The sequence below is a fragment of the Hippocampus bargibanti genome, linkage group LG02 (assembly GCF_051943395.1).
Source record: "Hippocampus bargibanti isolate YZ-2025 linkage group LG02, ASM5194339v1, whole genome shotgun sequence".
In the NCBI taxonomy this organism is placed as follows: Eukaryota; Metazoa; Chordata; class Actinopteri; order Syngnathiformes; family Syngnathidae; genus Hippocampus; species Hippocampus bargibanti.
The window spans coordinates 15,750,440-15,775,881 of NC_142735.1; the positions used below are offsets into that span (position 1 = coordinate 15,750,440).

Genomic DNA, 25,442 nt, shown 5'->3' on the forward strand with positions numbered 1-25,442 from the left:
GTCCGGGCATCAGTCAAACTACTTGGGGCCAAGTTTGTCTGGCCTGGGTTACGAAAGGACGTCAGGAAGTGATCGGACCACTAGATGGCCGGAAGCAGTCCCCTGTCCTCCACGACCTCGGCAGATATAGCCCACGCATTTCTGTCGTCCTGGGTCGCACGTTTCGGCACGCCATCCGGTATCACTTCGGACAGGGCCATTTTGTGTCCGAGCTCTGGTCGGTCATGGCACAGTCCTATGGTGTGCAGGTACATCGCACTATGGCCTACCACCCGCAGGCTAACGGGATGTGTGAACGTTTCCACCGGTCACTCAGAGCCGTGCTACGGGCCGCGCTATCGGACGGTAACTGGGTCGGCCGGCTTCCGTGGGTCCTGCTCGGGTTACGTTCGCCCCCTAAAGAAGACTTCCGGCAGAGTGGCGGGCACTAGGACAAGGCATCTCACCCAGCAGGTGCACGGGAGGGGGCGGGTGCATGTTACATATATTTCACTGCATTTTATGTTTGAGTTAGATCCACTTGTTAGCCGTTTGAATAAAAACGTGTACACATTCAGTCGTGTGTGCTCCTTCATCAACGGCTACAGTGTCAACATTTTGGTATATAATCGTATTCAATAGAAAATGTTGCTTAAAAACAAGAGATTGACATCGTATACTATCCTGTCATATTGGAGATGCCAGCGTGTCGTCATTTGTTATGATCACGTGATCCTCGCGTCAGCCATTTTGAATGCTTTTCGATTTACGACCGTTTCACTTACGACGGTTTTGTCGGAACGGAACCCGGCGTAACTCAGATGTTATATATATATATATAGTAAAGTCTCGTTATATCGATATCGGATATATCGATAGTCCCGGTTATATCGATACTATTTCTATGCACGCATGGAGAAAATTACATGCAAACAGGGTCGGATATATCGATAGTCCCGGTTATATCAATATTTTTTCGGACTCCCTTGAATTGGATTTGCCTTTATTAGTCTCGCAGTGGAGAAATTTACATATCGATATAACGAGACTTTACTATATATATATATATATATATATATATATATTTGTTGTTGAAGGAATTCCTATTCAGATTAACTCTGTTCAATCTAAATTGTTCAGGCCAGTTCACCTCTGGGCAAGAGTACTGAGTGACGACAAGCTAGGCATTCTGTCAGCAAGGGAAAGGTCCAAGGCATAATAACTCATTGTCACACCTTGACGTTCTTACCATCTGTCTGGGTAAAATATTCATATGTGCAATGAATGTTGCTGGAGGACAGACGGTGACACTGTCTAATTAACACTATGACAAAGGTGACACTTGAAGGGCTTTGGCTGATTTGAAATGTACAACATGTTTCACTGTGTCCATGTCAAACAAGAATCGTACTGTATTTGCAGAGATGAGCCAGTGAGGATCACGGAAGTCAGCTCAAAACGACATTCATCAAGGAGGAGACTGTGCTGAGCGGCTGCGCCTTTTCAGCAGCATGGATATGCCAGTACTGTTTTTGAATGGGACTGTCATCGCTGGACAGCTCTGGGGCCATTGTGCTTTTTTGCGGCTGTAATGGGCAGCATCTTCACAGCCCCGCTTTGTTCAGTGGAAGGTCGGTGCTGTTGGACAGTCTGCGGCTGGATGGATACATGGCTTGAGGAGCCCGCGATAAGAAGGAAGGAGCGTTAGCGCAGAGCGCCGATTCGTATATGAAACTGTCGCGGGATGGAATTGAAGCTGATTTATGGGGGACAGGAGATGTGAGACAATCTCTTTTCGTCAATTGATGCTACAGCTGCGTGTTTGCTTTCAACATTTAGCTTGTAGTCGACGTGCACATTCCACCATGATGTCCCTGATCCACTTGTGAAGAGACGCTTTGATCCTCTCCTCTTTCATCTGGAACTGCTTTATGTAACAAAGAGGGTACAGAAAGTGCTTAAGAATGAATGTCTCTCTGTGTCTTTGTGTTGTCATGTTATTTCAATCCAATCCAATCAACTTCCACACCATCTCTCGGAGGAAAGTTTACCGATTGTTGAACAAAACTGCTAGTTGGAGAAATAAGACAGACATCAAAAGGTGCAAGTGACAGCAGTCTGTATAGAACCCAAGAGTAAAATAAACCTGCAGTGAGGATCTGCCAGAGAAGAGTAATTTCCTTGGGCGAAATGTCAAAGAGTTGCAGAAGGGTGAGGGGTGATGTTTGTCTGACTTAGACAACATGACTTGCTTCAACCCAGGTAGACACATCTGGGTCACAACAACCCACAGTGATTCATACCTGAAACTGAAAGAGGATTGTCACTGCCTGAGAGGTACACACCATCAAAGGTTTAAAAATGTTCGTGTTGTTTGTTAAGAGGAATTAAAAACAAATCAGAAGCAGTACGAGTGGTTTAAATGGAAATTATTTTGAAAATCCCTGTTGCATTTACATTTATCTTCTCATGTCTAAAACTGTAATTTTAGAGCCATCACATACAGGGGTTTGCATATTTCATCACTTCAGATCAATTGTTTACAGGATTGCTGATTATGTCGTATTTTACAGCGCTAACATTCATATGAATGTTAGCGGAGCTAGATCGTTGCATCAATGGTTGTCGGTGACTTCCCCGATTTTCATATAAGCACAAGGCTCGTTGTGCATGTTTCCCAGTTTGGCACACCAGTTCATGCCAAGCTGAGCAGGCAAGAATAGCAAAAGGAATGCCTTGGAGATGTGCATGGCACAGTGACAATTTGATGGTAGAAAGTCCACCTAAATCTTACGCCTGCACAAACCAGGTCAAAGTCGCTAGTACAGTAAAGACAGCTGGTCAAACTTGACGTATTTAAAAAATTGTGAACGGTGTGACTCAAGCCCTCTGAAATATTGTCCTTTTCATAACAGTATATTATAGTAGTTCGGCACCTGCAGATTCAACCATTTGTGGATTTTTTTTTCAATGCATTTATAGTGGATATCAATAGCTGGTGGATTTTCACATGGTGGCCATGTCCCCCAAAAATAGTGGGGACTCATTCTATTTTCCCTTTCGACAGTAAAGCTATTCGGGCCACATGAACAATCAGGCTGGGGGCGATTTCCAAGTGCCCACTTCACTGTCCAGATGTGCTTCTGCCATTTCACGTCTCTGGTGCCCAAATACCGTGCTGCAAAAGGGAACAAAAGCAGCCACCTTGCTTGGTCATTACTGAATTCAGCTGTAACTATTCCCACAGTGGCGCAGACAGACCTCTCATAGTCAGCCAAGCTATACTCCTCTGCGAGACTCTCAACATTGGCTCTAAGATATTTCAACCCTACAAAAGATCAATATGTATTTTATGATATTTGTCATAAGGAGTGGTTGCAACACAACAAACCTTTTAAAAAGCTCAGATAAACCCACAACACAGAAGATGATGTATTGATAAAGCATGCAAAAGAGAGCACAGTGTCAGGTACTGCTGTTAGGGCAAGGCAGATGTCTTTGACGCTATCAGGAAAAGAAAAAAAATGTTGAGCTTCAAGTGGCACTCAGCACTGTTACCACTGGGGTTGTTATAATTCATAAATAGTGTTATTAATATATATATATATATATATATATATATATATATATATATATATATATATATATATATATATATATATATATATATATATATATATATATATATATCAATAAATGAATACAAGCTTCAACAAATACGACTCAGGTTCATCTTGAAACTGTAATGTGCCTCACTGAGACCATCTCAATCAGGCAAAAAAGATTATATATACACTAAAGGAATGTTTTCTAAATAATCGATTGCATTAAGTGAATTCCATCAAAGAGGTACATATCTTACCTAGTACGAGATCGGAACAGAAATATTTTGCATCAAAAATCTCTACAGGGAGCTTTTTTTTCAAATATCGAACAATCAGGGGAGTTAGGTGTCTTGCAGTGCCTTGAATGCAATGTATCTTATTTTGTCACTGCCAACCCAGAGGCAAGCTGGTTCAATGTTCACAAATATCATTGCTAAAAAGAATTGTATTCAACAATACTGATAGATTCAATAGGGCACTGCTTAACTGTCCATAAAATATGAAGTTCTCGTCAATGCCTTTTGCTGTACATGTTTGGTCTGAAAACGTCGTGTTGCACCAAAAAGAGGCAGAAGAGGGTGACAAAGCTCCATGTAAGGAATTAACCAGCCTGTGGAAACAGACTGATTAATTCCTTACACAGAGCTTGCTCGCCATTTTCTACCTCTTTTTTGGTGATACATTCCCCCCCCCATTGCCTCAAAATGGCACGGAATAAATTCTTTGATCTATTGCAAACATGTATGCTTTCCTCTTCAGAACTATTTGAATCATATTCATAACTGGATGAGTAACAAGAAAACATATTCTCCGAATCTGAAGAAATTTTCCATTTCCAGCAAGGCAAGACGTCTTGGGGTGACACCGCGAAGAACGGGGCGGGACCTTCTGAAACTGGCCACTTCCAGGTTCTTTTTTTTTTGCAGATTTTGGACACTTTAAGTCATTTTTATTGGTGTTTTGCATTTGACTAAAAATATCATACTGCGTATTTTGGATATTTTAGATGCTATAAAACGTTTTTCTGATGTCAGTTAGGAAACAAAAAAGTGATGTCGGTGGTCCTTTAAGGGTTACGAGAACAGAATTGTCCCACTTTCAGCCCTGTCTGTACACTTACCTCCAATGCCTGATCCTGAGAGAGGCTTTTGTATGAATCACTTTTAATGGGATTGTGAGTTATATATTGGACTTCAAGATCAGTTTTGATACACGGTGTGTGGATCATGCGTGTACACTCTAAAGTGTGTGTCTTTTTTGGATTGTCATGTAGGGTGCTTTATTATGCCACTTTCACCACTTGTGTTACTGTGTGCACTTACACTCCAAAGCCATTAGATATGGAATCCCAAAACTGATAACCTGGAAGCTGAGAGCAGTGTAATCAGTAGGCTGGTAGCCTGCGGAGTGCGTCTCTGCACTCTTGATCTGTTACAGGACATTTCCTGATTGATGGTGCTTTTGTACTATAATATGCAATCTTTAAAACTATGGCATTATCTGTTCTTTCAATCCCTTTGTATGTGTACCTTTTTGTTGTTGTCAGTAATAGAGGTATAGTAATAATATTATATTGTAGAGCTCGTATATGTATCCTATTTTCTGACTGGACATATATGTCCACTGTACTACAAGTGTCTCCTAAGGAATCGGCTTGGTGTCTTCAAATGGCGTTTGTGCCTTTGGGGCCGGCAGAAGACAGCTACAGCCACTGCAGCACCAATGACATAGCTGACTGGTTCCATTTAGCATGCTAGATTTAGCTTCATTAGAGAAGACGTGGCTGGGAAGGCACACGGAATATATTAAATGAGGGATAAGATAGGGGGAGCTGACAGGGACCGTAGGCCAGGGCACGACTACTTAGCAAATTGGCTGAACAAATGCAACCCAAAAAAAGGCTCGATGAAAAACTTCCAGGTTGCCTCTTGATGATATCAGAGTGAAGTTGCTGTGCTTTCTCTGCGATGATTTTACTTAGTTCCTCATTAATTGCGTTCTGTTTAGCTGGGTTGTTTTTTGCATAACGTGTCTCAAGGAGCACTGGGTTGTACATCTTGGAAGTTGTGATATTGCAACAGCAACAAATGCAGGCAGACACTAGAAACTTCATTAATAGCTGGTTCACTTGCTTGTCTTTTCTGTTCAAGTTGTACAGATGGCTTGTGTGGGTTATTTGTGTAGCTTGATTGATGGCAGACTTTAACCTTGCAGTCTACACTCTGCCTTTGAACTATCAATAAAGTTGACTTTACATATCAATGAAGTCCATGCGCCGCTCCCTCTGAAGAAAGGCATCGATAACTTCTTTGTAGAAGCCTTCCTTATCTTTCTTCAGTTTTAAAAGTATATCTATCTTAATGGAGATCACTGCCAGTGAAGAAAGTCGTCATTGATCTGTCCTGTTCCGACTGTATGTTTTCAGTCTTTACCGTGCTGAGAATGACCGCTCCAATGATGCTGTAGTAGCTGGATCTGTGAGCACGAGCTGGAGCAACTTTGTCGCCTCAGGAATAGTTTCAATGAGATCCTTCTGGGCCAAAAAGCTGAGAAGCTGTCCAGGAGATTTACATCCATCCCTCACCGTTTGTGAGCTATAATGTCCAACGAGCTCCACCTTTAGCTTCACAAAGTCGAAGAACCTGGCATATTTTGACAGGCTCTGCAGTTTCGCAGTTCATTTCTAATGACATCACCAACTGCTTCGATTAAATCACTTTGTATTCTGTTTGACAGGCAAGAAAATACAGTGCATGTCTCCAAATGTCTCGCGAGCCTGTCATCTTTCTCAGCATGTAAAAGTTCAACATAGTTGCCACGATTAGCAGAGCCTTTACTTTCATCATTTCCACGAAATGCCAGCTATTGTTTGGCAAGGAAGAAGGTGGCATTGATGAGATACGTCTGTGTAAGCTCTCAGTCGTACAGCAGTGGTCCATCGATGAGAAGGTTTGATGACGGCTGAAGAAACCTTCTCATTGATGAGATATTTTAAAATCTCTCGGCTCTCCTTTACCTTAGCATTGTGGATGCTGATGTTGAGTCTTCGCTGATCATACAAAGCCAAGTCGATCCTGGACATCCCGAAGCACAATTTGACTTTGAATGTGCGCGGTCGACTGCTCATGTTTGATGAGGCTTCGTTGTAAAATTTTCAGGTCACAATATCCCATTTGAGTCCAGACATTGTCACAAGTTGAGAACAGAAGGCAGGAAAAGCAAAAAAAGGTTATATATATATATATATATATATATATATATATATATATATATATATTCGTACATAACTGCAGGGTGTAAGATGCTGGCAGGGAAAGCCTAAATGGAGCGCCATAACCAGGTGGCTGGAATAGTCTAACGAAACATCTGTGCGGAGTATGGACTGGAAACCCCAAGGTCAATGGGAAACAACTCCCAAGATAGTAGAGAATGACCGAGCAAAGATTCTGTGGGACTTCCAGATACAGACTGACAAGATGGTAATGGCCAACCAACCAGATTTCGTGGTCATAGATAAAGGGCAAAGGAAAGCCATTGTCGTGGATGTAGCGGTCCCGAGTGATGGAAACATCAGAAAGAAGGAACATGAGAAAATTGAGAAATACCAAGGGCTCAGAGAGGAGCTGGAGAGAGCCTGGAAGGTAAAGGTGACAGTCGTGCCTGTGGTGGTCGGAGCACTCGTGGCAGTGACCCCCCAAACTTGACGAGTGGTTGCAACAGATCTCGGGAACAACATCGGACATATCAGTCCAGAAAAGCACAGTGCTGGGAACAACACGGACACTGTGCAGAACCCTCAAGCTTCCTGGCCTTTGGTAGAGGACCCAAGCTAAAATGGGGGACAGGCACCACACATGGGAGCTGAGATGAGGAATTTACATAAAATGTAGTGATGTACCTGTTAGAGATAAATTATGATTGCAAAAAATATATACAGGTACCATCCGATTTACGACCGGTACGAGTTACAACCACCTGTACTTACGACCACGACCGTCAGACCCTTTTTTTAATTCTACAGCTGGGACCACTACTGTTGCAGACCAGCAACGCTGTTGAGATCTGCAGCGTGTTTGCGATGCATTTGGTAGAATACAGACTCAGGATGGCCCTTCTTGTTTAGATTGAACAAGTATGATGTGTATTTCTCTCAGCATTGTATAATAAATATTTTTTATCACCGTCAAAGGACCATATGTAGCGTTGTGGCTGCGTTGCCAGATCTGCTCAACATTCAGCATGCCTCATTTATCTTAACAGAGAATATTACAGCATCGCACAAAATGAGGATACAAAATAACTGTTTCTTCACAAATGTGTGCAACAATTTTGGCCAGCCAGCACGTGATGGTGTTGTGCTATCTTGTGTCACATTGGCATCGGCGGGCGGAGTGTCCACTGACGCCGAGCCGGGTGGGCGTCGGGTCAAGGGTTCGCCTGACGCCGGCCAGGGCGAAAGCCGTGGAAGGTCGGCCGTCGGCGCTGGGACGCACGGGGTCGGTGCAACGAGAACGCCGTGTCGGCCCACGTCGCCACCCCCGCTTTGGGCCTTTTTTCCTTCGACGTCTGCCGATGTACGAGCGTGTGTGTTGGGCGACCTCTTCTGGCTTCGCCGTTAGCAGAGAGAGCGATTTTTCAACAGCGTGTATGGGTGGGAAGCCATGCGTATTTGGGTTAGGAAAACGACACGGAAAAAAATTGATCATAGAAAATATAAAATGATAAAAATTACACTAAAAGTTATAAAATGTATCATTGAATTGTAAGTAGTTTGGTATATAATAGTATATAATAGAAAAACTTCTTTAAAAACAATTGATTGACATCAAATAATATTCTGTCGTATAAACCTTGCGTCGGCCATTTTGAATGTTTTTCGATTTACGACCGTTTGATTCACGGCAGTTCTGTTGGAACGGAACCCGGACGTAACTCGGATGTTACCTGTATCTATATATAATAAAAAAAACAAACTGTTCCACTTGTTGCCAAAAGAAAAGGCAATTTCAGTGCATGATAAACAACCAAACAAGTAAATACATAGCATAGCATAGCTAGAGAGCTAATCCAACTAAAATGAGTCTACCTTTGTAAAACCTCTCACTTCTGAAACTTCAAAGCTGCTGACTTGCCGTCCATTGTTCCCAACCCAGCGCCGTCGTGTCGGCACTGATTGGAAGGATGAATATGTGGGAATCGGATGACAAAAGAGCCGCCACCGTTACACCAATGGGCGGAAAGGTTATACGACACATTGAATCATATGATAACATGATTGCACAACAGAGCACTGGACTAGGAGTTGCTTCCTGTGCTTCCACCTCGTACATGGCGCTGGAGTGGGACCTGATGGCTCGCTACCAACTGTGCTTCTCTGACTAATTTTATGAAGTCTGTTGTTAGCTCGACATGGAATGGTTGAGCAAAATGACACTCATATAGCCTAAATAATACAAAATTAAGTAATTTCTCCAAGTCTGTGAAAAGGACAGTGAAGGGTGAAGCTTATCAATGCACCGGTCTTTAATAATTCAGCTTTGGGACAGTTTAGTACCGGCGCTTGGTACCAATCCCTAATCAAGTTAGATTTGTGGCTCTTTGGTCTTGGCTGTATCCAGCTCGACTTCACTTAGGCATGGGAATACAATTTCTCCACTGACATTAATTAATCTATGAATGTCATCACTACACTGTAATTCTTTTCTGAGTACTGAGATAAGACTTGATGAAAAATGTTGTTTTTTTTATACTAATTATAATGAAGGATTCAATTTGACTGTTCTCATAGGCAGATATTGAATTACATGCTCACTACACATTCACCTCTGCAGTATACTTCCAAATCAAGAGCTCACAGTTGTATTTGTTTACAATGTTTAGGCTTCCCACAAATAGCATGTGACAAAGTCCCAAACTGCGAGTAGTTACATTTAGGCAATCGACTGGGCTTGTTTCGTCATGAGAGCTGCAGCTCAATTCATTTGGAATGAAGCAAAAATCCAATTGAGTTTTCTAAGTGGCTCGACAAAAGTCGAGAGTCAGAAAAATGTTGGGGAATGGATAAAGCGTGAGGGTTATGGTGGTTTGCTCATTCTGTAATTTAAAATGGATAACCTGCCACTGGTATATTTGTGAAAACACATAGACTGAGCAATGCTGCCTCTCCAATTGCATCTACTCGACTTAAATATGAATGACAGATAAAATATAGATGATCCGCCACTTCTGTCAGTTACTGAACCCTTCTATCTCTGAGTGTGTCTGCAAAGACCTCCCACTCAACCTTCTGTACCCCTCTGGCAACAGCAAAAAACTTGTTGGAGAAGCCAACAGTCCGTGCTCTCTTCCATTACTAGAAATTATGACATCTGAGAAAAATTCCCTAGAAAAACTGCAGCACTGATGAGCGATGGGGGCGGGGGGGAATTTAGCCACGGCAGGGTTGCAGTGGTTTTGCCTCAGTGATGATGGCGTCTGAGAAGTGAACTGGTGTTAGTCATGGCACCTCATGTGTCATGTGAATAATTACTGCATGCATGTGCGAATCTTCGTCACGACCCCACACTCCTTGTCCTCTGTAAGCTGCTCAGCTTCTCACTCCATTTGCTGCAGACTTCATACACATCTGCCCACAAAACGCATTTCTCTCCATCCATCTCTCTCTCTCTCTCACACACACACACACACACACACACACACACGCACACACGCACACACACACACACACACATGTACACATAACTGAGTCACGCAGCCTCAGAACACTTTTTTTGCTGTCTGTGACACAACAGCAGCCTGCTCTAAACAACGTCAGCCCAGAACTCCCTCCCGGCTGCCTAATTACATTCGCCTTTGCAACAGCTCATTCACACACCACTGTGTGTGTGTGTGTGTGTGTGTGTGTGTGTGTGTGTGTGTGTGTGTGTGTGTGTGTGTGTGTGTGTGTGTGTGTGTGTGTGTGTGTGTGTGTGTGTGCGTGTGTGTGTGTGTGAAAGAGAAAGTATGGTAAAAATGCAACACCATTGAAAACTTTAGGCAAGTCAGACATTCATTTCTATGTAGTTGAAGACATGGCACATGAAAAAAAGTCTGAAGCTTCCAAAAAGCTCTTGTGAAGTCAAGGATAAAAAGGCAACTAGTAAGTGAGTGGATAGAAAGATGGGAGGAGGGGGATGGATACACCCTCTGAGAAGAGCATGTGAGAAAATGCAGTGAGGAGAAAAGTATCCTCTCAAGGGAAAATAATACCTCATTGATATAACAATTTCTCCTTAAACTCAAACAAAGCAGTTCTGAGCAAAGAGGGACAGAAACCTGGGAGTTTTCTTGATAGGGAAAGAAAAAAAAGGTCCATCCGAGTTCCTTTCTCGGATGCACAGCGAAAGCAGTCCCTTTTTTGGGTTTGCTTTAGATGGCCTGGGCAGGAGTGCGAAAATCTCCGGGTGAAATTACATTTTATTCAAGTTTGGCGCTGTGATTAACCTGCTCAATTTATTAATTTAACAGTAATCAAGCTTTTCTTCTCTCCCAGAGGAGTTCCAAAGCTTATGAAAGAGATAAATCAGTAGTGGTTAGTAATGAGATCTATTCTGAAATGTTCCCGTTTATCTCGCCTTCAAATAAAGAAACAAACATCTTTTTGGAAACATTTTAAGAAGTAATGTTTGATCCATCCAAAAATCTAAAATCCATGGTGATGGGTTAAAAGTGATCATTCGTTCCTGGTTCATCGCTTTCCAGGGTGTTAGAAGTGGGATGGTGAAATCAGCAGGAAGCCAGGTGTTGAAAAGAATAAGCTATTTTAATCTTGTAGACAGCAGAGACATTGTGGGGTCGGCCGAGGAGGGACAGAAAGGAAAAGAGAAAGATTGACGCGCTGGAAGAGCATTTATGTAAGACGTGGAGATACGATGTGTGTATCAGGAAGTCCAAAACAAAACAAAACGATGCAAAAAGATGTTTAAAGATGTTCGCATAGCGAATTACCCCAACACAGGGCACAACAGAAAACCGACCAAGATGTGGCTTATCTAAAATTAACAGAGCAAGCGAGGAGACCACTATACGGAGAAGAACCCATTGTCACTCTGGAGGAGCTGCAGAAATCCACACCTCACATGGCTTGGGACCACCATATGCCATGCGCTCCACAAAGCTAGCCTTAATAGAAGAGTATCAAGAAAATTTAGGCCAGTATCCGTAGGGAGAGAACTGTTTTAATCACTTCTCTCAATAATATATTTACCAAATGTATTCAAACACATATTGTGTTAACAATGTTGCATATTAATGTTTAAAATGTATCATGTTGATTGATTCAATAAAATGTGTTTTAAAAAAGGGCAAAATGGCTTTAGAATCTCAATAATGATTATTTAGGGAGAAAATAGTTTGTTGTCAAGAAAATAAAAAATATTGAGTTGTTATGCTTTTGTTTATTTATTTTTTTGTATTTATGTGAAATAAAAAAAATCTAGATTATTTCTATACATCCAAATACTAAATCACTCAATGGAATTTTATGAAGGATATAAAAAAATACAAAATCAATAGTTGTGGCCCTCCATGTGACTAATACAAACAAAACCCATATAAAACAAGACTTAGAGTCAAACACATGAATACTTCATTCTTGTGAGGAACTACATTCAAATAAAATATCAGGGCATATTTTACATTCATTTCAGATAAAAGCTATTACATTTTGTTGAAGCGAAGATTTATGACCCATACCCCTCATTGTGAGATATAAAACAAACGTCTTCTGAAGCAGTGTCACTTTCTGCCCACCTCTGCTCTCACACAGATAAAAACAGTCCATCTAAGTTTCAAAGTGTGTGAAATATTCATAAGTACCCAAAGTAAAAAAAAAAAAAAAACTTTTAATACACGTAAGAAGACACTGCTGCTTTTGTCGTCGCTCTCACTCACATTTCGCTCTTCCATCTCTCCTGTCTCTTTCGTGGTCCCGCTTTCTGTGGTTCTCATGAATAATGGACACTAACAGAAGCCAATGCCTCAGATTGTTACAGCATTTGGATAGAGTTCTGACTGCTGCATTGATCAAAATTGTCTTCTCAATTCACTGAAAAAGTCTTTGTCATGCAAATGTCTAGCCGCACAACAGTGACTATGTTGCACTTGTGAGTTCAAACTAAAGCAACGTTGAACACCTGCAAACAAGTAGCACCATACAAATAAATTCATGTGAGGGCATTCATGTGTAACCATTGAAATGCAACAACAAAATAATAACACAAATACAACATGATGCTGTCACCATCTCAAATACAGTAACAAAGAAACAACATATTTTTTAAATGTATTTTTGTACAGCCCACCCTTTACAAAAACAGCTCCCTTGTAATTTCATCACCAATTGATGCACAGACAATTGATAGATAGTATGAGCTAAGGTATGAGTTCCACATTGTGAAGTTTAAAGTGTAGAATTTTGAATTTATTTGCTGACAGTTTTTTGTGTTCTTCTTTAATTGACCCCCCAATGAGACTGACTGAAGCGCAACTCTCTTGAGAGATCGGGGACAAGCATAACACTGATTCTTGCCCTGATTCATATTTAAAGGCTGCCGTATTATGTTATTGTAATCAGACCTGCAAGGCAACTTAAGGAGGGTTATAACCTGAACATTCACATTTTCTGACAAGGTAGGAAGATAATTGGTGCCAATTTTGACCGAAAAACATTTATTTCCTTGATGACTGCACTCCTCTATGTCAATGTGTAGTCGATCCTCTTTTAATCCTCTTGTCTCTTCATTATGCTAATTAGAACCAAACTCAAAAAGATCACACTAGTAAGTGCTCTTTTCTCTATTTTCTTCTATCTGGCTCGTTTTACCCTGCATGGTGTACTATACCCATTTAATCACAATGGCTCAGACTTATGAGCATGAAAACACAGTTTTAACCCAGCTGCCATTAATGTACTGTTCACTTAATGGCAGCTGATCTCACTGCAAATTAAATGTTAATTTTGCTCAGAGAGTTTCAATTCAAGTACACTGGCTTGTCTTGTACCTGTGAGTGTCAATTTAAATAAGCCTTGTTTCAGAATATGCCCTCACTTGCATTTAGTGATGCAAGTTGCACTCTGAACTCTTACAAATCCTGTAAGGCAATGCACCGAGCATTTTGCTCATGATCACTAAAAACAGAAGATATGTTCTTCCTGCCTTTCATGTCACAATGCTAAATGTTGTTTGATTTATATGACACAATTCAATGTCGCCTCAACAAAATCAGTTAACAAAAAATAAATAATTCAATTATTGACCATATTTATTCGTGATATACTGTTCCCACTGAAGACAACACCACAGCGTTATCCTAAGATTATGTCCAATCGCTGAATAAAGTGCCTTAAAAATGACTTAACTGGCTGACAATGTACAGTGATACCTCGGCTTACGAACGCTTTAGCTAACGAACTTTTCACCTGACGAATGTTAAATTTGTGAAAATATAATGTTGGCATACAAACTATTTTTCGGGAAACACATGGAGCGCCACAATGAGTGATGTGTCGTTCGCGAACGAGCCGGTTCTTGGAGCTTCTGAAATGGCAGCCGGCTTTTTTTCTCCTCTATTCCCCGCCCCGAGTCTTCGGTTAAAGTTGCATGTGATTGGTCAAGTTCCGTGGTAGAAGAGGGAAGAAACACACGCAGCAGTGACCTGGGGCAGGGGTTACAAAAACAGAAACACACACACACACACACACACACACACGAAAGGGAGACGACAGAGCTTGAAACAAAAAAAAGTGAAAAAAAAGTGAAATTTGGACTTGTTTCAAGTTTATTGATAGTTCAAAGGTTAAAATATCCCATCAATCAGGCTCCATAAGCCATCTGTACAATTTGAACAGAACATACAAACAAGGGAACCAGCTATTAATGAAGTTTCTAGTGTGTATGCCTGCATCTGTTGCAATATCATAACTTCTAAGATATACAACCCAGAGCTCCTTGAGACACTTTATGCCAAAAGCTATCCACTCCATCAAGCCATCAACGACCATCACAAAGGTAAATAAAATGACCTTATTACACAGTAAAGTTTATTTCTTTAATTAACATACCATAGCGCATTTGTTATAAATAAAATAAGTTATATTGCGTGTAGGTTTGAGGCTTATTTAGTTGAAAATTATGTCTTATGGGGACCTGGGAACGGACTATTCTAATTTTAATGGTTTCCTAAGGGAAATTAATGTTTCGAATACACCCTTTTCACCTTACAGACACCGGGAACCAATTCAGTTCATAAACTAAGGTATCACTGTATTTTTTAAAAATATGACATTCAGTATTACATGCAAGAACATTTCACCCATGCATTCCTTTTTAATTATGTGATTTATTTCACACAGTCCAGATTAACACTGAGATTAGCATATACACTTGAATCTATCAATCAGTTAACTGACTGTCTCAGCCCACCTTTTGCTCTACGCCTCCCACTCAGTTATGCCTGATGAAACAATCATTGCCCTCAGCGACATTACTACTCACTGGCTGCATTTAGTGTACAAGTACAGAGTGAATCCGCGCTTGGCAGATGCCAGGAGAATAGAAAAGGGTGTTCGTGTGATCCCAAAATGAAAAACATTAGATATTCTTAGATATTACTTTAAAAGAAACACATACAGTAAAGTCTCATTATATATATCTCTCATTATATTGATATTCTCGGGAGTCGGAAACAATATCGATATATCCGATCCTGCGGCATGTAAATTGTGTCCTTGCGTTCATAGAAATAGTATCGTAATAAGCAGTACTATCGATATAACGAGACTTTACTGTTCTGATGAATCTTGGTTATCTGAACCACATTATGACAGAAAAAACAGACACATTGTCAGGGAAGGGGTTGTCACATACAATTGAAGCAATGTCAAGATAGGAAAATGTCACAAGAAAAATAAATAGGAATAACCAGATTAAATTCAAAAGAGATATTTGCGAGCGTTAACTCAGCACTGCATGTTTGCTGTGAGAGGTCATGTCTAATGAGGTGTCTGGGAGCACTGTGGGTGTATAGTATTGAACAATAATATGAAATGAAAGCAACATAAAACCCTGCATATGAAATGACTGGCAGGGTAAGGCTGATAAATACACACTAAAACCTTTATAGAACTCAGGAAGTTCACGAATCCATGGTTTAAATGTAAATGGTAATAGGCAGCAAAAAGTTCTGGATGTATAGAACACATGCTTTTGAATGACTATTTCAAGGATACCTTTGTTTTATTTTTAAAAACATTAACACGAGTTGTGCTAGGTTTCCAGTCAACATTTCTGGTCATAGTTTTCAATAAGCCTTTGAGTGACAAACAACGTGAAAAAGGGAAGTTTGAATATGTACAGGTATTTCTGCAAGAGGTTCAAAAGATCTCACAAGTGTAACATCACATTGGTTTAAAAAATGTAAATGAGACTGAGTAATTGCAGGAAATAGAAGGGGAGCCGCAAGTCAACTTCCAGAGCAAGTGCAAATGTGTACGAAATATCATCTGTTACTGACAGAGCTACAACAAATGAACTTTAAATTAATTTACATTTGCTCACAATTATTCCTTCTCAAATTTACACTGCCGCTGTTAGAGGGAACTAATGAAAGCCACGATTTAGCATGGCAAATGCCTAGCCTCATCTTTTTACTCGTATCTTTTTAAATATGAATCGATGAACTAAGTTTAAAGTGCGGAATTGGTTTTAATGATTTGCTTAGATAGCTGGGCATGATAAAATTAAGCAGGTTATCTTCGTCATTTTTAGTCGCTCACATGCAAACAACCCACAAAGGTTTTGAGTATGTGATGCCGTTGACCAGTAATTAAAATATTGGAGCCATACATGACCTTGCCAGGTACCATAGAAAGATGTTTTTAAAAAAGTATAAAAAATAAAAACGCACAAATGAGGCCCTCACTGACATGGTTTGTCAGAGATTGGAAAGGTATGAGCACTGTTTGGCGACTGAGAAGAAAATTTGAATGAACGGATGGCACCCAGAACAACTCCCTGTCTGCAAACTCAGACCCATGTTGAGAGATAATTCTCCAACCTTACCGCACAGTTCCCTTGAGGCCAAAATATGAGGTTTGCGATGGCATTGGGACATTTCACAGACTACCATAATTGATGGAAGTGCTCTCTAGTTGATCGTCCATTAAATTGAGGTCATCTTTCTTTTTGGTGTGTGTATGGGGGATCCAAACAAATTTGTTGAAGTTGAGGGTCAGTGTGTTAATCCACCCCACCCAAATGTGGAACTCAACAAGTTTTTGGAAATTGGGATGGGGAAATTGGAATTGGGAATATTTTGCCTTTGAGAATAGTTATTTTTCAGTCTGTGTGTCAGTCAGTGTTAGTATGTGATTTATTTATTTTGGAGGAATAAATTTGATTTTCTAACATGCTAATTTCCTGTTAGCATGTCAGGGGAGTTTACATTGGCTTAAGCATTAGCACTGGTGATTTTTTTAACAAATTGTGTCTTATGAAAACATACAATTTGTGTAATTCTTTTTGTTGTTCATTTAGTTTTATATGAAACTCCAACTGGGGTAGATGTAAACTATGTAAAGCATGCTCAGTGTGGACATAGTCACATATACAACACAGGCCTGTCACACATGCAACACAGTGCATTCAGGATAATTGCACAACGTCAGGAACTTGATGAATTGTTATTCTTTTATTATATTTTATACGATTGTTTCTAAGACCAAATAAGAATTGTAATTATATTCCAACTGACTTCACAGCCCTGGTTCATTTTATAAACTATTTATAGTGGACATGTGCTATTTTACAAGATGTCTTAAGTAGCCTATGATCAAGATAAGAAATAGTCCACCTGATTTAGCACTGTATAATGATTATTGATGAAGTCGCTCAGTTAAATACAGACCAACAATTAAGAACCTACCATACAGAGTCCATGCCACTAATGAGCGGGAGCATGCCCAGGCCTGTGCACCTTTGTGCTGAGGTGTATGTCAAACCTAATGGAAGCGCTTGTTTTAATCACACCAGAATCTTAAAGGCTTTGCTGTTGCTGTCACTGTCAATGTCTGTACAAGTTTTATCTCTTGGGGCTGAAGCTCGACAGATGGGTGGGGTTCGGGAGGGAAAAAAGGAAAAAAAGTGTCCTTGACTGAGCCCGGGGTGGTTGTTGTTGCATTCGGCTTTTCACATCTGCTATTTACACACGGGCAACCTGACCTTACCTCCCATTGTATGAGCCAATCAAATCACCATGATCTTACTGCCGTTGGCATTTCCAAGCTTATCGTATTTTTTAACCTCTTTTATCATGGCATCTGATTTAGTCATTGTGTCTCATTACCTGCATCTCCCCTCATCTCATTTGTGTAATGTAACCTTTTGTTTTTTTAGATAATTTAGATAAAGTCAATCTTGTTCTATGCAGAAAACTGCATAGAATTTAAAGTGTAACTACTGTACTTACTGGTTGACCTTTTCCACCACAGATGTTCTGCCATGTTTTGGAATCAGTGATGTCCTCTGCATGTCTTTTCCTCTTGAATCAATCTTTTTTTTAATAGAAAAGTGCAAGTAATGATATATTCTTCAGTCTGAGTATTTCAATGTATTTTGTCATTGATGTAATGTCACATTTCAAGTTAATCAAGACTAGTCCGTGTTTGGAACCACATTGCACATCACAATCCGGTGGACTGAGCGACTGCGACCCTCACACATCTATAATTTTGGTTGCAGAAAATTGAAAAAGTAGAAAATATACTTCAGCATAAAATAGAACATATCTTAATTGTCCTATACTATCAAGAGTAGTTTCGCATCAATGTGCATTATTCTAAGCATTGTTGTGCTTACAAGATCTTGTTTTTTTTTATCTTTTCACCCCCCAATACCCTTCAAATTGCTGCTGTGGACTGCCAGTTTCCCCATGGTGGGACAATTAAAGGCTTTCTGATTCAGATTCTGATGTGAATTATGTAGACGCACCATGTGTCACTCAGTGTTATGTTTTATGTGACGGGCCCGCAGGTTTCACCGTTCGCCCTGTTGTGAAAGTTGGATGTTATCATTCCATTTCATAAATGGGTCAAAAGCATGACACTAGATCATTTGTAATTGGAGGATTTGTTGTTGACAAATATCAACACACTGCAAAGTGCACTTCCATCATGCGGGTGACCAATTTAATTGACTGCAGGTTTGCTGCCTTTTGCCCAATTGTACCTGTGCAAAGTCGATTAAAGTTGTATTTATTCAAATGGGCAATTTTCTCCATTGAGGGACTAATAAAGGTTTTCTAATCTTATGTTATCTTACAAAGCAACAAATACAGAAGTACGCAGATATGCCGGTTGCAAATGTCACATGATATTAATCAGAAAACAGGCAAACCGTTAATTGGTTGCAACTTTGGGCCTGAACAACTGTGATGTTATTTTAACTTGAGAATGGCAAAATGACTGCCCCTTGACATGGAAAGGATTTTCCAATATTTATCAGAATACTGTGTTTAGACGAGTGGGCCTGAATAGAACATCTTTTCAAGAATAATGTTGACTTGACATTGCCTTTTAATACATTGCAAAGATATCTGATCGGCAGGTGACTTTGACAAAGATCGTGACAGTCCTAGACAAGGATTCAGATCAGAATCAGAATCAGAATCATCTTTATTGCCAAGTATGTAGAACACACAAGGAATTTGTTTCCGGTAGAACACGCTGCACTAGTATCGTTGTCAAAAAAACTGCTAAGTGGCACTATACTGTTCCATTTTGGCTACTGTTGAAAGAGTTCAAAGAGTTAATGGCTTGGGGGAAGAAGCTGTTTAAATGTCTGCTGGATTTGGTGCGCATGGATCGGTAGCGCCTGCCTGAGGGGAGTAGCTGGAAAAGGTGGTGGGCAGGGTGCGGAGGGTCCAGTAGGATTTTCCGCGCCCTAGTTTGGATTCTTGCAGTGTGCAAGTCCTCGAGAGTGGGTAGGGCGGTGCCAATGATTTTTTCCGCCGTCCTAACTGTCCGTTGAAGTCGGATTTTGTCCATTTTTGTGGCGGCCCCGAACCAAACGGTGATGGAAGAACACAGGATGGATTCGATGACAGCCGTGTAGAAATGTTGCAGCACCTCCTGTGGCAGGCCATGCTTCTTTAGCAGCCTCAGGAAGTACATTCTCTGTTGGGCCTTTTTCAGGATAGAGTTGGTGTTGACCTCCCACTTCATGTCCTGGGAGACTGTGATTCCCAGGAACTTGAAGGTCTCAACGGTTGACACCAGGCAGTTGGATAGTGTGAGGGGTAGCTGTGGTGATGGATGTTTCCTGAAGTCCACCATCATCTCAACTGTCTTGAGCGTGTTCAGCTCCAGGTTGTGACGGCTGCACCAGAGCTCCAGCTGCTCCACTTGTTGTCGGTACGCAGACTCGTCGCCGTCTTTGATGAGACCGATGACCGTGGTGTCGTCTGCGAACTTTATGAATTTGACAGCTGGGTGCGTTGAGGTGCAGTCGTTCGTGTAGAGAGAGAAGAGCAATGGAGAGAGGACGCATCCCTGCGGGGCTCCAGTGCTCGTGGTTCGTGTTGTGGATGATATATTTCCCAGTCTGACCTGTTGTGTCCGTCCTGTCAGGAAGCTGAGGGTCCACTGGCAGATCGTGGGGGACACACCAAGCTGGAGAAGTTTGGGGATGAGGAGTTCTGGGATGATGGTATTGAACGCAGAGCTGTAGTCCACAAACAGGATCCTTGCGTAGGTTCCTGTGTTGTCAAGGTGGTCGAGGATGTGATGCAGTCCAATGTTGACTGCATCCTCCACAGACCTGTTTGCCCGGTAGGCAAACTGAAGAGGATCTAGCAGAGGTCCGGTGATGTTCTTTAGGTGGTTCAGCACGAGGCATTCAAAGGACTTCATGACCACAGACGTCAGAGCAACAGGTCTATAGTCGTTCAATCCCGAGGGTGCTGGTTTCTTTGGAAGATAGTAGAAAGACATAAAATAGGACAACTTAAAGTTGTCTGATGTGACATTGCACCAGATTTTGGTGTTTCCTCAAGGGATTCCTTTCCAATTAACCAGTAGAACATGTGAAGCCAGTGATCATATATCCCAATGGTGTTTGGAGAATACCTTAAATGTCAGGGTTCCCAATTTCCTGCACATCGTACTCATCCAACCATGCCTTAATGATCCTTCCTTTGTGCAAGGATGAGGTTATAGTTCCTCTGAAGTTGGAAGTGTAAAACATTCAGGGGGAGCAAAGGTGACATCGTCTGACTGCTTTTTGTTAATTATTTTCAAAATGTGTGTTCTCGACTCCCCCCCCCCCCCCCCCCCCCCCCCCCCCCCCCCCCCCCCCCCCCCCCCCCCCCCCCCCCCCCCGCAGCCACAGCATTTTCTCAGTGTTTCTCTGTGTCCGTACATTTCCCTGAAGACATTTTCATCCAATTACCAGCCTGGCAGTCTTTTCCAAATGATTTTACTGAAGTAGTTCTCCTCCGTCTCCCTTCTTTCTCTTAATTGTGCTCTGACATCTTCATATTCTGTTCACGCTTACTCTGTCAGCCTGCAGCAGGCTTTATTTCTCCTTTTTGCATCGCAGTGTTGTTTGACTGTGTATCAGCTGTGCACTGAGAGGCAGTTTCAGGCTGATTAAAGAGATGATTTATCAGGGCAAGATGTTGAAGAAATTCCCTGATCACTCCTCAAATCACATCCCTTCAAATGAGCTCTATCCACGCAACCAACCACAGAAACTACTCAGTCCCAAGACGCATGCATTTACATTCTTGCACATTTTTTTTTTTACTCTTGCGCTTGAAGCACATTGAGCGTTGTAACTAATGTGATGTGAACAATGTAAATTAAAGTACTTTCATATCTGACTCAATGAAGTTGCCAAAGCACCCAAAGCAACATAATAAATAAATAAAAATACAAATAGATTTCTATGGAATTCATGTCTCAGAGAAAATGCCGCAATACTGGACTTGCAGACATTCACACAGTTCAGTGGCTCAAGCCTTCTGGATTGGAAAAACACTGCATCTTGAATTTAATGGGATAAATTTGACGCTTTCAGCTGCAGATACAGGAGTGGCCATTGTCGTATGGAAAACGTGGAGTGGACTTTAAGTAAAGATGACACTCAAGTGGAATTGGACAAGAAACCATGACAAGGGCTCGCTCCACCTAACAGTATGAAGTGAAGAAAATCAATTGATTTACTGTCATTACAAAAGTCATTCATTTTAGTCCATCCTTTAGGTTATTTTCCTTTACAATTTGTTGCTTTTGCTTGGCTTGTCGGGGCAGTCTTTGCTAACAGAGGGATGAAATGCAGCAAACATAGACACAATGAAAACATGAACCAGTTGGATGATTTATTTATTTTTTATGTTATAAAATAATTCAGGGAGGCTAAACAACATTTTCATGAAGTTTTATTCTCACTAATATAGGCCAACTGATACTTTAACAAACAAGGTACAACAACACATACGGTGATCCAACGGATGGAATAGACCAATATTCAAAGATATATTACCTCTCCATCCAAAAGGAAAAGCAATTTTTGCTAGATATTTTCCACAAGATGTACATTTATATCCAGTGCAATGTGGTTCTACACTGTTGTACCGGATATCAATCTACTCGGATGCTGTCAAGTCAAATGTGTATTGCTTAGAAATCATTGCGTGGTCGGTGCAAAGAATCGATCGCAATTTGTCTCGATACTATAGCTTAAGACATTCATGACAGTAGGTAGGAGCGATCATTTCTTTCGAATATCCTAAAACGTTCTCTCATCTCTCATTAAAAGCATGCATTGAATGAAGTCGACAGTCCGAAGTCCACGGTGGTTTATAAAAGTATCAGAATCAGAATCAGAATACCTTTATTCGTCCCGCAATGGGGAAATTTGCAGAAGTATGATAGTCTCAAAGTAACCTCGCCATCAAGAATTCATGCCTTCTAAAATAAGCAGATTAAATGAGAAGGCCACTTTTACTAAGATGTAGCTTCAATTTTCTCTTTTTTGTGATTAAATCGTGACAAACTCACCTTTTTGTTCAAGGAGTACAAGATGGTGCCCGAGTAGGCAGCCGTCTGCAAGTGCTCTCATGAGCCTTGCTTTTCTTTTGTCACCGTGTGCTGTTGTGCGTCGTGTGGAATGGATACGGATTGTTTTTCTGTCACCCATCCCTAATCTACTTCTGCCTCTGTTAGTGATTTCCTTTATTTCTCAAGGAGCCTTTCACATGCATACAAAACAGTCAATTTTATGAGAAGCCAAAGCCAGCACAACTGTGGATCGCAGCTGATTGTCTCCAGTGCATCAACACCTTTACATGTCTCATCAGTCCAATGTTTTTCATAAATGCATATAAAACTATAATTGTGTATCAAAAGCATATCCCCATACCTAGACAGTTGAATGTTTGAAAAAAATGTGTTTTTTGCACACATTTAGAAGAGCATGGTAATTTAATGAAAAGCAGTTTAATAGGGTGGAAGGTAAAAATCTAGCAAAGTCCCAAACTAAAAAAAATGTATCAAACAATTCTGTCTCCACTCTTAACACGTTTGCTGTGGATTTAAGGCAGGTTTTATTTGCTTCGTCCTTTCAAAAAGTGCTTTGTCAAAGCTGGGCATCTCAGCGCACATTCCCATCAGTGGTGTATTTTGCCACAGTGATGTAATTAGATGTACAGTATAGCAACATCAATGCAACAGCACCAATTCCTAAGAGGCGTTGAGAGTGACCAGCTCTGGGAATGGGAGACATGCTGTTTCCGAGAGGACAGTAATTTCATCTGTGCTGTATGTCATGCATATTAGCATATTTGACAATAAAGCTGACTTTGACATGCACATGCTGTTAGGTAATTAGGATTTATTTTTTTTAAAGGAAACTGAATTTTGCTCCAGTGACAATTGCACACACACACACGCACACGCACACACACACGCACACGCACACGCACACACACACACACACACACACAAAGCAACAGGTGTCAATTAAGAGCCATTAATGACCATCACAAATGTAAATAAAGTGACTTTATTCTACGGTGTAGTGTATTTCTTTCATTACAATACAATAGCACATTTATTAAACACAGAATAAGGTATACCGTGTGTAGTTTGGATTGGATTGGATTTGCCTTTATTCGTCTCGCAGTGGAGACATTTACATTTCACAGCAGCAATGTTATGAAAGCTTATTAAGCTTAAAGTTTGAAGGCTTATTTAATTGAAAATTATATTTTATTATTATTATTATTATTATATGTTATTATTATATTTTATGAAGACCTGGGAACGGATTATTCTCATTTTAATGGTTTCCTATGGGAAATTAATTTTTGGGATACACACTTTTCGCCTTACACACTCTGTCTGGGAACCAATTAAGTTCATAAGACAAGGCCCCACTGTATTTGGTGCCTGTACTACTGTAGTACAACCAGGAGAGGCAATATTTGTGTTTGATGGAAAACGGAAATTGATTTGGTGTATTTCAGCTAATTTATACTTCAGTCACTTTTGCAGTGTCTATCGTCCCCTTTTTCCTTTTGCAGCCTATTTAACTCATCCGATCAGGCAAAGACAGTGTTGGCCTTGAATAGCGGTGAGTGTGTGCTGCAATGTAAACTATGTCAGATGAGGGATTTGTTTTCAATTTGATTGTCTTTTGAAACAAAATTACCGAGTCAGGGCAGATTCATTTTTTTTCTTGATTATTGTATCTAATATTTAAAAGTGCCATTTTTTCTTCACAGTGTTATACTTTTACACTTTTCACACTATTCCTCCAAATCTTGAAAGTAACAATTTTGCACCTTGGCTGCATGAAAGCTGTGTGAGTCATTAGCTTATTCCTGTGGTCAGCATTTGGAGCAAATGGAACTGTGTCAAGAGGCTTGCTGCCCTCATGGCACATTGCGTGGGAGGACAACAGGGAGTTTAATGACAACAGACATGAATTCTCTGCCGGGTTTGTAGAGAGCTGTTATTCTAGCACATGGTCACACATGCGCTGAAAAGAAACCCAAGTTAGTGAAGATATAAATATATCTATAATATATATAAAAATGTCATCAGTTTTCTTGTACTGTTTTTTACAGTATTATTATTATCAATAGCTGTTGCATTACCTGGTGCGTCCATTTGGTTATAATGTGTGTTAATGTGTGTGATTGTATGCACATTTTTAACTGAAGAAAAACTTGTATTCATTTATTTGGGTCTTATGTTCTCCTGTGTATATAAATTGTTCTTGAACCAGGCAAAAATATATTCGATCAGAATATGCAATTATTCTAAAGATGTTCACGTAAAAATTCTGAAAAATAAAATATTAAATAGTGATACTTCAGCTTACGAATTTAATTGGTTCTCAGAAAGCGTGTGTAAGGCGAAAAGTTCATCTTACAAACATTTATTTCCCATAAGAAACCATTAAAAATGACAATAATCTGTTCCCAGGTCCCCATAAAAGATAATTTTCTAATAAATATGGCCTAAAACTGCACAAAATATACCTTATTTTATTTATAATAAATGTGCTATTGGATTGTAATTAAAGAAATAAACTGTACTATATAATAAAGTCGTTTTATTTACCTTTGTGATGGTCGTTGATGTAGTTGCCTTTTGATAATTTCTGAGTGAAGTTGCCGTGCTTTCTCGGCGATAATACCCTTACTCACACTGTCCCTGCTAGCTGCTTTTTGTTAATCCAAATCAACAGAAGTTTTTCAACCTCTTCCATTGCCTGAGACCTTTGCTTAGACAAAACAGTAGCACCCTTAGCCACA

The 25,442-nt window shown here is 40.5% G+C and overlaps 1 protein-coding gene across 1 annotated transcript in view; it reads right to left on the reverse strand.

Moving 5' to 3' along the window:
* The window catches only part of LOC148901688 (teneurin-2-like), a 234,314-nt gene that overhangs the window by 189,513 nt on the left and 19,359 nt on the right, over positions 1–25,442 (reverse strand). The gene's annotated exons all lie outside the window — the stretch shown is intronic.